The sequence below is a fragment of the Passer montanus genome, unplaced genomic scaffold (genome assembly GCF_014805655.1).
Source record: "Passer montanus isolate IOZ18808 unplaced genomic scaffold, ASM1480565v1 scaffold26, whole genome shotgun sequence".
Classification (NCBI taxonomy): domain Eukaryota; kingdom Metazoa; phylum Chordata; class Aves; order Passeriformes; family Passeridae; genus Passer; species Passer montanus.
Window position 1 is genome coordinate 9,263,032 of NW_024367261.1, and position 12,108 is coordinate 9,275,139.

The 12,108-nt window shown below is 37.6% G+C and overlaps 1 protein-coding gene across 1 annotated transcript in view; it reads left to right on the forward strand.

Moving 5' to 3' along the window:
- Window positions 1-11,745, forward strand: part of SALL3 (spalt like transcription factor 3) — a 48,149-nt gene extending 36,404 nt beyond the window's left edge. The window contains exon 5 of the transcript XR_005627794.1: window positions 11,678-11,745. The gene's annotated coding sequence lies outside the window, so the exon portion shown is untranslated. The remainder of the gene's footprint in view (window positions 1-11,677) is intronic.
- The last annotated feature ends 363 nt before the right edge of the window (window positions 11,746-12,108 follow it).

The following is a 12,108-nucleotide window of genomic DNA, read 5'->3' on the forward strand; positions in this document are numbered from 1 at the left end:
CACCTGCTTACAGCACTGAATGAATTTTAATAATTTAACACTATAAAGCTAAAGCACATGAAATTAAGTAAAAGGAGGATTTTTCCATTTAGTCTCTGATCTTATTGTGGATTTAATACCATAATTTTAATATGAATGTGAATGTTAATAGTTTAAGCCCACTTCTCACTTTTCTCCTGCTTTTCTGGCATTCCACTCCTCAACCTCCCCACAGATACGATTCCTGCCTATTCTGTGTTTACCTGCCACATCTCTCCCTAATTCTTGTCTGTCAACTCACATCCCCCTAAGCTCTGACACTATATTCAAATTTCACACCTGCTTTTATTCTGGAATATCTCATTCCTTTGGCTCCACTCACACTAGTCTAGGAGAAGTCAGCTCCTTAGACCAAGATCCATTCCAGTTGCAGAGCTTCCCACTGGATTTTCTGAGTGAACTAGTTATGCCTTTAGACTGATTAGGTGGCTTGGAGAGAATGTAGATATATGGCATGAAGGAGATTATTTAAAAAGGAGAATTAGATAAGAGCTAAACTGGCAGCGAAGCTAATCCTGTGCATGTGCAAGAGGGACAACTAGATGTCAAAGGACTTTTCCCTCTCTCATCTGTGTGGTTGCTGGGATAGGACAGGTGGGGAAGTGGAAGCAAGGCAAGGTGGGTGTGTGGAAACAAATGGAGTTTAGGTGTACCTCCAACAGCTCTGAGTCCCACTGTTGGCCTTCACAGCACTCTTAAAATGGGGATGAGCCTAACCATTGAGAGAAGGATACAGATCCTGGACTAGGAGCCATCAGTCAACTTTCAGGATTCAAAAAATAGATTGGTGTGTAACATAGATATGTATCCATATGACCTTATAAGATACTTTATGTCTGTACAGCTGTTCCATCTGTCTGAAACAAAGTTACTGGGCTCATATAAAATAGGTATTTCCAGTGCAAGTACAAAACCAGCCAGGGATCCCTTCCCTTCCCTTCCCTTCCCTTCCCTTCCCTTCCCTTCCCTTCCGTGGCAGCAGTAGAGGTGGTAATGATTGGTCACAGGTACCTCAATCACTGGCTTTCAGATGGGCTGGAACATTGAGACTTGCATTTGCCAAAAGGATCATAGTCTTTCTCTCTCTCATTTTTTTTTATTTTTGGGTTTTTGTTGTTGTTGGTTTTGGTTTTGTTTTTATTTTTATGATTTTTCATCTCTCTGTTTTTGACCATAGCCTCTATTTATTTGGTGTGACTTCTTTACCAGTTCCCTGGCAGCATGCTGATCAGTGCAGATTTTATTTGTCTAATACTCTTCATTTGTAGTTTTAGGAATTAACATGATTTGGTTCTCATCATTCCATATTGATCCTAGTCCTCTTTTTCTCATCTTATTTTTTCCCTTCAAAGGATGAAATGTCTTTTGTTTTCAATATTCTGTGCATTACTCATTCCTACTTACCTTCAAATATTCTTAAACTACTAGACAAAATCATATTTGTTAAATTTTATTTTTTGTCTTTGGCTATTATCTAATTTGCAAGTGCAGAGGTCTCAGGTAGCAGCTGTGATATTTTCTTTTTATTGGCAATCCTTTTTGCTTTTCATATTGCTGACCATTTTACATAAGCAAGGAAGAGCTAAAAAAACTAAGATTTCACTCTAAATTTTTAGTTTATTCTAACTGAAACAACATGTGCAGTTTTAATTTACACACTTCCATATGAGAAGATTTCAAAGATACTGAAAATTTAATGTTTTAATAATTTCTTTATATTTTTATTATTATTCATTTCAGGGTATTTTAACATTTCAGCTGGCTTGAAATGAAGTTTCTCTTTCCAAATTAATTCCCTGCAGATCAAAACTTCACCTTTAACTTGCAAGGCCTTGCACAGTTTCATTACATGCAGGCTTTGTGAGATAACCAGTGACACTGGGAGTGCAATAATGGAGTGAGATATGTTTATGCACTGTTTACAGCACTATATGGTGCTATTTGCAGTTAAACTGGGGTTTTGAATTTTTAATACCTGGAAGAAGGACCAAAACCAAGATCTTCAGAGAGAGACAGAGATTCATGATCCAGACACATGCTCATAAGTTTGTACTGAACTGCCTCAGCCAAATGATGCATGACTAAAGTCCACTAGAGTAACAACATTACTTTCTGTGCATTTGAGCTTAAAGATATAATTGCATCAAAAAGTATAATTGAGCTCACTTACAAGGAATAGGACCCTATGTTAAGCTAGGCCGTCATCTCAGAACTCTGTTCTGTTTGGTTTACACTATGGAAAAATAGAGGGGTTCAGTATCTCTCTTTCCACTTACTTGTGGCCTTACTTTGGTGTTGTCTTCAAGGGAAGCCAACAACTTGATAAATCAGCAAAACATTTCCTATATCACCTTTTTTGTGTCCTAATCAGATTGAATTATCTTTAAATTTTGACAGAACTGCAAACTGCAGTGAGATCCTTGCATAAAGATAGTTTTTAAAATATAAACATGATGGTTCCAAATTTGAAATATGTGCCAAATGAAGCACATTAGGTTGCACTCCTTATGAGTCTCATTTACTTCTTTGCCATTTTTTTCTAAATCACAAGGTCTTTGCTCATTCAAGAAACAAATACATCCAATTATTGTGATGTGGAGAAAAGAGCTTCCATTTTTGAAGTTATCCTGACTGACAATAAAACAGCAGTTCTGCTCAGAGAAAATAGCCAAAAGCATTGTAATTATTCTGCTATTGCATTTTCTATGTGCTTGTCTTTGAACTGTAATTATTTACTTCGTTTTAAGACTTGCCTATATTTACCCATGGTCAGACTTTTCTGCTTTTGTTTGACTCACATTACATCTAAACATTACTGAAAATATAAATACAACTGTGCTTCAATTACTATTTACCTTCTTCCCTAATCAGGTTTTTTCTTCCTTATTTTGTGGCTCCTATTTGGTCCCCTTTACCGACTCTAGACTGTTTCAGTATTTGTTCCCATGCAGCCCTGTCTCAGTCTTTTTTTTCTGTGTCCACTTCCACATAACTGTGGACTGCCAAACAGTCTTCCTTCACTTCCTCCTACTTTTGTCTTAGAGCCACTGAGCTGGCAAAATCACAGGAGCCCACCCATTGACTGCAGAGAGAAGCAGGTCAGCTCTCTCCCCTCTCCATGCTTTGATCCTGTATGAGAGGAAAGAAGGGGAAAAAGTTCCAATGAGTTGCTTCTTTGTGTGTCTTCTGTGTCCTCTGTCTGCTTCAGTTTTGCAGCCTCCTTGAAGCATAGCTTTGTTTGGGTCATTGAGAGAGGAAAAATACTATTTAATGTATTCACACATTTCAGTGAGACCATTAGTCTTGGGGTGGGATGTTTGGGGATTTTCCCTACTGTTTCTAAACCAGTATTTAAGTAATATAGTATGAGGGAAGTTAGAGACTTTATTACTAATCAGAAAGCTTAAGGCATTCCCATCTTCATGCAAAAACATTAAACTTGCAGTTCTTTTATTAAAAGAGATGCATCTATGCTGGTGCAACCCAAGAGAGGAAAAGATTCATCAATAAATTGTTCAAAACTGACTGAAATCCACACGGTTCAGGATTGAAATTAAAAATATTTTCAGATCTCAATACTCACTATACAGGAGATAAAGCAATAAGGAAGAACAGTTATGAAAGATAATAAAGCTTCGGGGGGAAAAATGGATGAACTAGTACACTTAAGCCACACATGAAGTGTTGGGGTAGTTGGTATGCCTGAAAATGCTTAGAGCATAGCTGAGGGCTTAGACCCAGAAGGATTTTTTACAAGCTGGCTGAAAGAGTTATTGATACAAGCCAATTTAGCTGCCCCAGTTGTGCTGGCATCTGTCAGGAGCCTTCTTGCTAAATAAACTTCTCCCTTCCTGTGTACTGTGCTGGTGGGTTGTGTTATTGTTTTTGTAATAAAGAGGCTCCTTAAAACATCAAGAATTGCTTCTAATCTGAATTACCAAAGTTCTACTCTGGGAATATATATCCAGATTACACTATGTTACTTTTGAAGAGGAGACAGATGTTCATGGCTGTGAAACAGATCTTTCAATATATTGGTTTTCTCCTTGTGCAGTTCCCTACTCAGCCAGACTTTGGGTACAATGCAAGAGGCATATGGACAGATTTTAACTCTTGATGAAGCAAGTGTGTTTACACAGGAACAGTGAAAGTGAGATTTCTGTATTTTCAGGAATGCAGAAATTAATAAATAAAAAAAGATCCTCTTAGAACACTTCATGGTAGAGTAGCAAAATGTGGAATAAAACCATCCTATAACACAGTGGTTATACTTCTTTATGTGATACCTTTATTTAATTCCCAAAGTAAGGATCAGAGGAAGAATGCATACCATCATTCAAGGATGAAAAAAAGGAAAAAAATACATGCTTTGGAAATCGCTTCTCATATCATCATGTCATCATGTCATGGCTGAATTTTAGTTACTTAATACAGACTTCAGCAAGAAAATCAGAGAAGCAAGACCTCTTGAACCATATATTCCAATAATAATTGCTGTGCGCAGTCTTTCTTTTTCTTCTTTTTTTTTAATTGGATAGCTTATGTGCACATGGAAATATATATATAGTCCAGTTGACTACAGGCTTTTTACTCATGAATATGACCTTTGTATTAGGGATATGGAAACCATCTGAGGTACCCACCAAAGGAATTAGCACAGGGACAAGGCCAGTTATCTTAACTGTTTTCTTTTTATTTTGTAGAGTGCCTCCTCAATCTTGTATTGCAGTTTAGTAATGAGGAGTAAGTGACTGCGAGGATTTACACTATAATGATATTATAATAATTGTATCATGTCACCTCTTATTAATCTACCTCTTAAACAGACCTAATTTCTCCCCATGTGGAATTATTTCCTGGCGTCTGATCACTTGCTTGTGAGTCCTTCTGGTTTATTGTATTTTTGCCCTGTTTTGTGAGAAATGCTGATAGATAGTAAGCAGGATCAAAACTGAAGGGCAGCTATTAATTTGTAGGATCATATGATAAATGCCTTCTAGATAGTGTCTTCTATTCCATCTCTTAATACTTCCTAAAACACTGTGGTTCTGTTTGTGATGGTTTTATGTTCCCTTTTAACTTATGGCTGCACATTGAGCAGATGGCTTCATTTGAGCCACACACAAGGATGTCAAGGTCTTTTTCCTGAATGTTTACAGTTAATTTAAAAAAGCCCAAAACTCTCACTGAAGTCAATGAGGAAATTCAACAAGAACTGCTGAGGAAGGCTCAGAGGTTGTCAGGATGTTACAATCTAACAATCTTCTGGATAATTTGGAAAAAACAAAAAGAAGATAGATTCTTTTTCTGAGACACAAACTTATTAAAATGATAGTGCTAACAGCTTTCTTTTGATAAAACTGGATGTATGCAATGTGGCTATCCATTTCTTGTAAATTGGATGAGGTAATTAGAGAATTAAGCATTATAAATAGGTCACAAAATTGTTTTCTCATTCTACAGACCAGAATGATGTAGGACAAAACTTCCACAGCTGGAAGTTTCAGCATTCTTCTGGAGGCACATGGAGACATTGGTGTTTAGCATAACTGAGAATCACACTTTATTTAGGTGACTCTGCATGGAATCAGGATCCATTTTAGTTATTCAGCTTTTGAGCTAAATAACTTTTTGGTTTCCCTGGGTCTAATGGTAATGCTACAGAGGGTAATGACTCCTTCACACAAACCAAGGAAAAGTGACAGAGGGCAGCCCAGCAGTAGGAGCAGGACCATAAATTGGGCTGTTCTCATTACTCGCCTCCTTCTCCAGAAAACCACACATGGAAGATGTACAACAGCACAGGATATATTTCACATAAATCTAGAAGTACAGGGTGTAAATAGCTATATGTCAGCTCAGCTTCAGTGGTGGGAAACAGGTACTACTTGGGTGCCACGACTGATGTTTGGCACCTCTGTGGTCTTGGCTTAACTAGATGAACAAAGGCATCTACAATAGGGGATTTTACAATCCTGCCTGGAATTAATAAATGACTAACAGTGTGTGAAGAACTCTAGATATATGCATGTCCTTGACGTTGCTGGCCACATATGTAGCTGAACTTTCTGTAAGATGTCAGTAATATTTCAGTAGCTCATGCAGTTCTTATAGGAACTCTCTTTAGTATTTGAATAAAAAGCATACCGTCCTCTATCAAACTCGATTTCCATTCTTGTATCTTGGTGTTTGGTCCCTACATTTCATTAAATTTGTATTTCTTTTTGTAATGCATTTACATGGCAATATAAATCTATTCAAAGCAGTAAGTGGAATCCGCATGAACCTAAATTTTTATGAAATTAATCTTATCAATGCAGTTAAAATATCACTTTCATGTGTTATTGCAGTTTTTGCTATGCAGGTAGAAACTGAAGTTGTTTGTTGGAAATAATTTGGCATTGCCAAAAAGTCCTATTCTTTCTTTAACTACTTCACAAGTAATTTATGCAAATTGCTTAAATAACAACTACTTATATGCATCATATGCTAAAACAGATCTTATCTTTTAAGTCCATAAGGGAATTAGGGAAAACCATTTCAGTTACTGATTCTCTTCTATGAGTTGATGAATAATTCGACAGTTGTCTTCTTGCAAGCTTGTATGTTCATAGATAACCATTCATCTCTAGTGTGGCTATTTTACCTGTCAAATATTTCTTTTGCAATGGGAATTTACTTAGGGAAAAACAGAGAATGCCATGTCCAGCTGTCATAGGTCAGTAAGCATTGAAAGAAAAGAAAACATTTCTGTGAGGCTTTCGGTTTCTTATATTGACGTGGCTTGATTGGGAGAAATCCTTTAAAATCTTATTAAGGGTAAGAAAAAACCAAACATGTCAACTTTTCAGACAAAAGAAATTCTATCAATAATTAAAATCTATATGAACCACCAGTAACTCAGTGACAAAACTGCAGCTGGGTTCCAAATGATCAGGAGCCTACTGAGAAAGGTTTTATCTAGTTCCTCTGGCTGTCTCTTGAGTAAGAGTCTCACACAGTAGTTTGTCCATTCCGTTACACATGGTAGTGCTGTCTAAACTAAGAAGAACAAGAAGCATCAAGAAATGTTAAATAATGGATTGAAATCATGATAACTTTTTTTGAATGCTGACACCTAAAGAAACCAGATAGAAAAATCTGATCTGGCTGTGGTCAGTCCAAGAGGTAGTGAACATGCTTGTTCTGATCCATATTTCTGGCCAAGATGACAAGAAGTGGCATTTTACTGGGACATAAGAGGCCTGATCATGTCTCCTATGTACATATGTATTAGTGCCATCTGAGATTCCCCCAGGTATCCCATCTGATGCCCCTGGCCCACCACTGCAGCAAGGTTAAGACCTCTTCTAGTCCTATATCATACTTGCTAGGCCCATGCAGAGGTCTTAGGCACCACTTCCCTGGTTTTAGGAAAGTGAACTGTACACAAGGTGATGGCTGGAGCGCTTTTTTCCTCATCCAGTATTACATATAGATAAACTACGTGCAGTTTTTGGTATGTGTGCATATTGTATTGTATCTATGTGCAGTTTTGGTATGAGTGTTTTATGCAAAGGACTGAAGGTGAGACGTAGCTGAGTAAAGTGTTGGGTAACAATAAACTAAACCACCATAGCTGGTTTTGCAGTGAAGAATTCAGAGCTTCTTTTGCTGCTTAGGAAGGAGAAAATGGTGGGGGGTTTTCATGAGGGTTTTTAAATTGTTTTGAAGAACTATTGGATAGCAACAGCTTACACCATTACACAATAACAATACTGCAACACACAAACATTGTTTTTAACAAGGGGTCAAGATATTACTTTTTAATTAGGGAAGACAAAGGTTAACAGTTTACAATACTCCTATGTGTTCTTCATTTGGCTAGGCCCTTAGTTAATTATAAATCTAGGGAAAAAACAATATCCCCTCACACAAAGACCATACCATTATCACTAATTATTCACATATTTTATAATATCTACATTCAGGAGGAAATAGAGGACTAAACTGAAACATGGATTCAGTACAAACGAATATTAGCTTTATTTAAAGAGACAATATTCTCCAATGGCTAGACTCAATCCTATCGACTGCTTCCTGTGTTTCAGCCACAACTCTCATGTCACCCATGAATCTCAAGCTTTAATTTCTAGTCAAGGTATTTATTAAGCCAGATTGACTTCAAATGTCTACTGAATACAAATTACATCCGCCTCATGTAATGGTTTTGAAAGGACTGGTCCTGTGATCCTCTACCTTCATCAGTTCTTTGGACCTGTTCAGAAAAGTGTACAAAACTTGGAAGGCACCAGTGGATACTTGTAATGGTGTTGATTGCTATCCCATTTGTCAGGACTCTGCTTCCTGACAGCTTCTGCAGCACAGGAGGTGCTTCATGATCTATGCTGCTGATGGTCAGGCTGGGCAGGTGATTGGCATCTTTGAACTCCTAATTCTCGGGGGGTTTTTTTTGTTGTTGGTCTGTTTTTGGTTGTGGGGTTTGTTTTTTTTTGTTTTTTTTTGTTTTTTTGTTTGTTTTTTTTTTTTTTTTTTTACCTCCAACAATCTTGCTCTGTATCTAAATGTTTGCTATCCCATAATTTGATTTTTGGCCAGGACTTCAATGGTTCCTTGCTGACAATTTCCAAGACTGCAGAAGGCTGCCAAGGGGGTCATTAGCACAAATCCATAAACATCTGCTGTGAGAGGGAGGTTTTTTGCCAAAGATAGTAAAATTGGGAAGAAAGTAAATTTTGGGAACAAGGACTTTTTCTTCTGTGCTCAGATTGATGGTTCAGCAGTCTGGTGCCTGAGCAATCTCCTGGAAACTGGAGCTAAAGTAGGAGGCATTTGCTTCTGGAAGAAGAAAGATGGGAACTTAATATCCCTTCAGCAAGATGTTGAAGGAAGTGCAAGAGCATGCATACATACATACTTTACATACTGATTAGGGTGCAGTCATTTATATATGTTGAGGTTTATACAGCTCATCTGCCCATTGCATGCTGCCAAATGTCAGGTGATGATAGTACATAAGTGCTCTGGTAGAGTGAATTTGATATCCTTCCTTTTCCTCTTTTTTCTCTTACCTGATAAATCTGTGTGTGTTAAATGCACACAGATGCTTGTGTCTAATCCATTAACTATGTGCTAGGGAAGAAAAGGACTGGACTAATTTCTAGGGGACTGGGATGTCATGCAACTGAGTACCAGATCAGTGCTCAAGTCAACTTACTCAGGTGAAAGGCAAAACTTTTTATCCACCCATGTAGAACCCAGTGAGTTACTGGGAGAGGAAATGAATTGGGAGAACACTCTCTGCAGGTTAAGTATATTCCATTATAAATGAGACACAAAACTAAAGATTGTAGACATCTGAATATGTCTGATGCCCCTCAAACTGGCCTTCTAATGGCACAAGAGATCCTTCTCACCGCCAAAAATACAAAGAGCACAGAGGACCTAAGAGAGGATGAGATCAAAATATCTATGATGGACCACTTTGTAGGCACACTGAACAATTGCCTCATTAAGTACATGTGGATGTAACTTCAAGCACAAACTAATGAGCAATTAAGTAATGTGATCTAGGGGAAATTTAGCTAGCAAATAATTTTTTAAAAAATGTTTTTCAGAAAACAGCAAATTAAAATATTTACCTTTATGGATTACCATTGCTGCTATTTCTTTCTATGTAAATAAAGATGATAGGAGACCTAGAAAACAGTATCACCCATTTAAAGATATGATATAGCTAGAATTCTCCAAGCAAGATCACTATACTGAAATGGAGGATGGCCCAAATCAAACTTTCCACTCACCTTCAAGTGACATATCAAATAAGTCTTTTGGACTCTTGTGCTATTTTTTGCCAAAGATTATATATTATATAGAATTATCTATGTAATTACATAGGATATAATTATATAAGCAAAAATATAGTGATTCTATAATTATACAGAATAATAAATAAGAATAATTGGGTCCCAAGAAATTTTGAGAATATTATGGAACTCTTTCAGCCAGTCTCTAGTAGGAATGGTCTCTCCCTGTGGTATAAAGATACTACTATCTGTTGTCCACAATTTTGCTGAACTTTTAATCAAAGATTAACGCCATGGAGAATTGTGAGGAGGTGGGATTTTTTTGTTTGCTCACTGTAAAAATATTTCTGTTGCTTCTAAAAATGAGTTTAAGGAAAACACATCACTTTGCCCATATTAACGGTGCATAGAACTCTTTCACTAAGATGTCCTTATGCTCTCAAGGCTGGGAACAGAGATTTGAGGCTTGATGTGACACTGCAATATTTTCTTTCAGGGGTGTTTCTTTTGTCATTATTGCACATTAACTGCCCAGATATGGCCCCATTACACATCTTTAGAAAATGTCTGTCTTCATATGCTCTTCACAGGGTTGTCAGGCTGGCTGCTGCCTTTGTGAAAGGGCATATTTACAGTGAATGTGCTCTAGTTTTTGACAGCTGTTCTTCCTGGGTCCTTTGGTACCAAAAATGAGATCAGGCACATCCCTTCTCGCCCTTTCATGCCCTTCTCATGTACAAAGGAAAAAAAATACCTGAGTGGAATAAAAGGGAGAACGAACAAGTCCTAGACTAGAATGGTAAAGATGAAATAGGGTAAGGATCTGATAGGTTGGACTGTAGGGCCTTGGGGAAGTCTGACTGAGAGAGTAGGGGAGTCTGGCATACAGACTGAGGCAGAAAGGATGCCTGAGACTTAGTAATGAATTCAGAGGCAGGACAGAGGAGGGCATTCCCCCAACATAACCTGGGAGACTAAAATTATCATGTCAGAGATGAAGGTTAGCATGGGAAGAAGAGGTGTGAAGAGCCTAATGGAGTTGCTTGACATTAGCTAAGCCAGGAGTTTTAAGAAAATATAGTCTGTGTTCAGTGTAACTAAATGGCCTCATGAAGTGCATAGAGCTGTATTGAGACTGTGGGAATTTGGAGGTCAAACGATGATGCCATTTTTGTCTTGCTTTATTAGACTAATAGAGAAAGGCTGAGATTTTGGTTGGTTTGTTTGTTTTTTTCTTTGTGCAACTTTGAAAGGGAATTAATCCTTTTTTTTTTTTTCTGACAAGCAGAAAAAGAATTCTGTTCCTCAAAGTGCATTTATGAGGACTCGATGCAAGCAAGAGCCTGCAAAGCCTAGGAACATTTAGAGTGCTTGCCTTGGAGCATGTGTTACACCCTGCATGATACTAAGCACCTAGAGGACTGGTGTACCACAGTACACACAGTGATACCCTGCAGTGTGGTCGCTCCTGATATTTATACAGCCTAGAAAACACAGAGACTCCAGGGAGAAATGATCTCACAATATAAATACTTTCTGGTAGAATAAGGAGCAATGGCCTGAAACTAAGAGAGGAAACATTTAGGCTTGCTATTAGAAAAATGGCCTTAATGGTGAGAGCAATTGGGCAGAAGAACAGATTACAATGAGAAGAGATCAAGGAACTGCTGCTATTTTAGATTACATTAGGCTGAGGCTGACAATAATACCAAAAGCCAACAATACCTGTGGAAGTTCACTTCAAGTGTTTCATACTTATAAAAGGTAGAATTTTAAAATAACAATATACAGTTATTAAGGATTCTTTTTCTTCTGATTGTTTTTCAAAGCAGTGGATACAATATATGATTGCAACTAAAGAAAATGGACTGGGAGAAAACCATAGGAAACTGAAAAAATGCCTGATGGGATTTTGAAATTTCTTCACCAGAATGAAGCTACAGCACATCCACTCATGGTATTTCCTGCTTATCACTTCTGAACAATTTAGAATAATGCTGAGTACTGTGAACTGAACTACCTGCAAGAGCTAAGCCAGTTAGTGACAGAAGGGATGCGTTCAGCTGTAGCCAAATCATGTGCAACCTCACTTTTCCACTAGGATGAAGCTTTGCAGCTCTGAAACCTGACTGATCTGTCATGATGGATGCCTGAGGAGAGGTCATATGGAGGAAAAAAACTACATGTGTTGTAGCACCAAAGAATGTGTTTAATAACTTTGCCATTTGAAGAAGGTAGACTTCAAAAACCTTCACAATGCTAA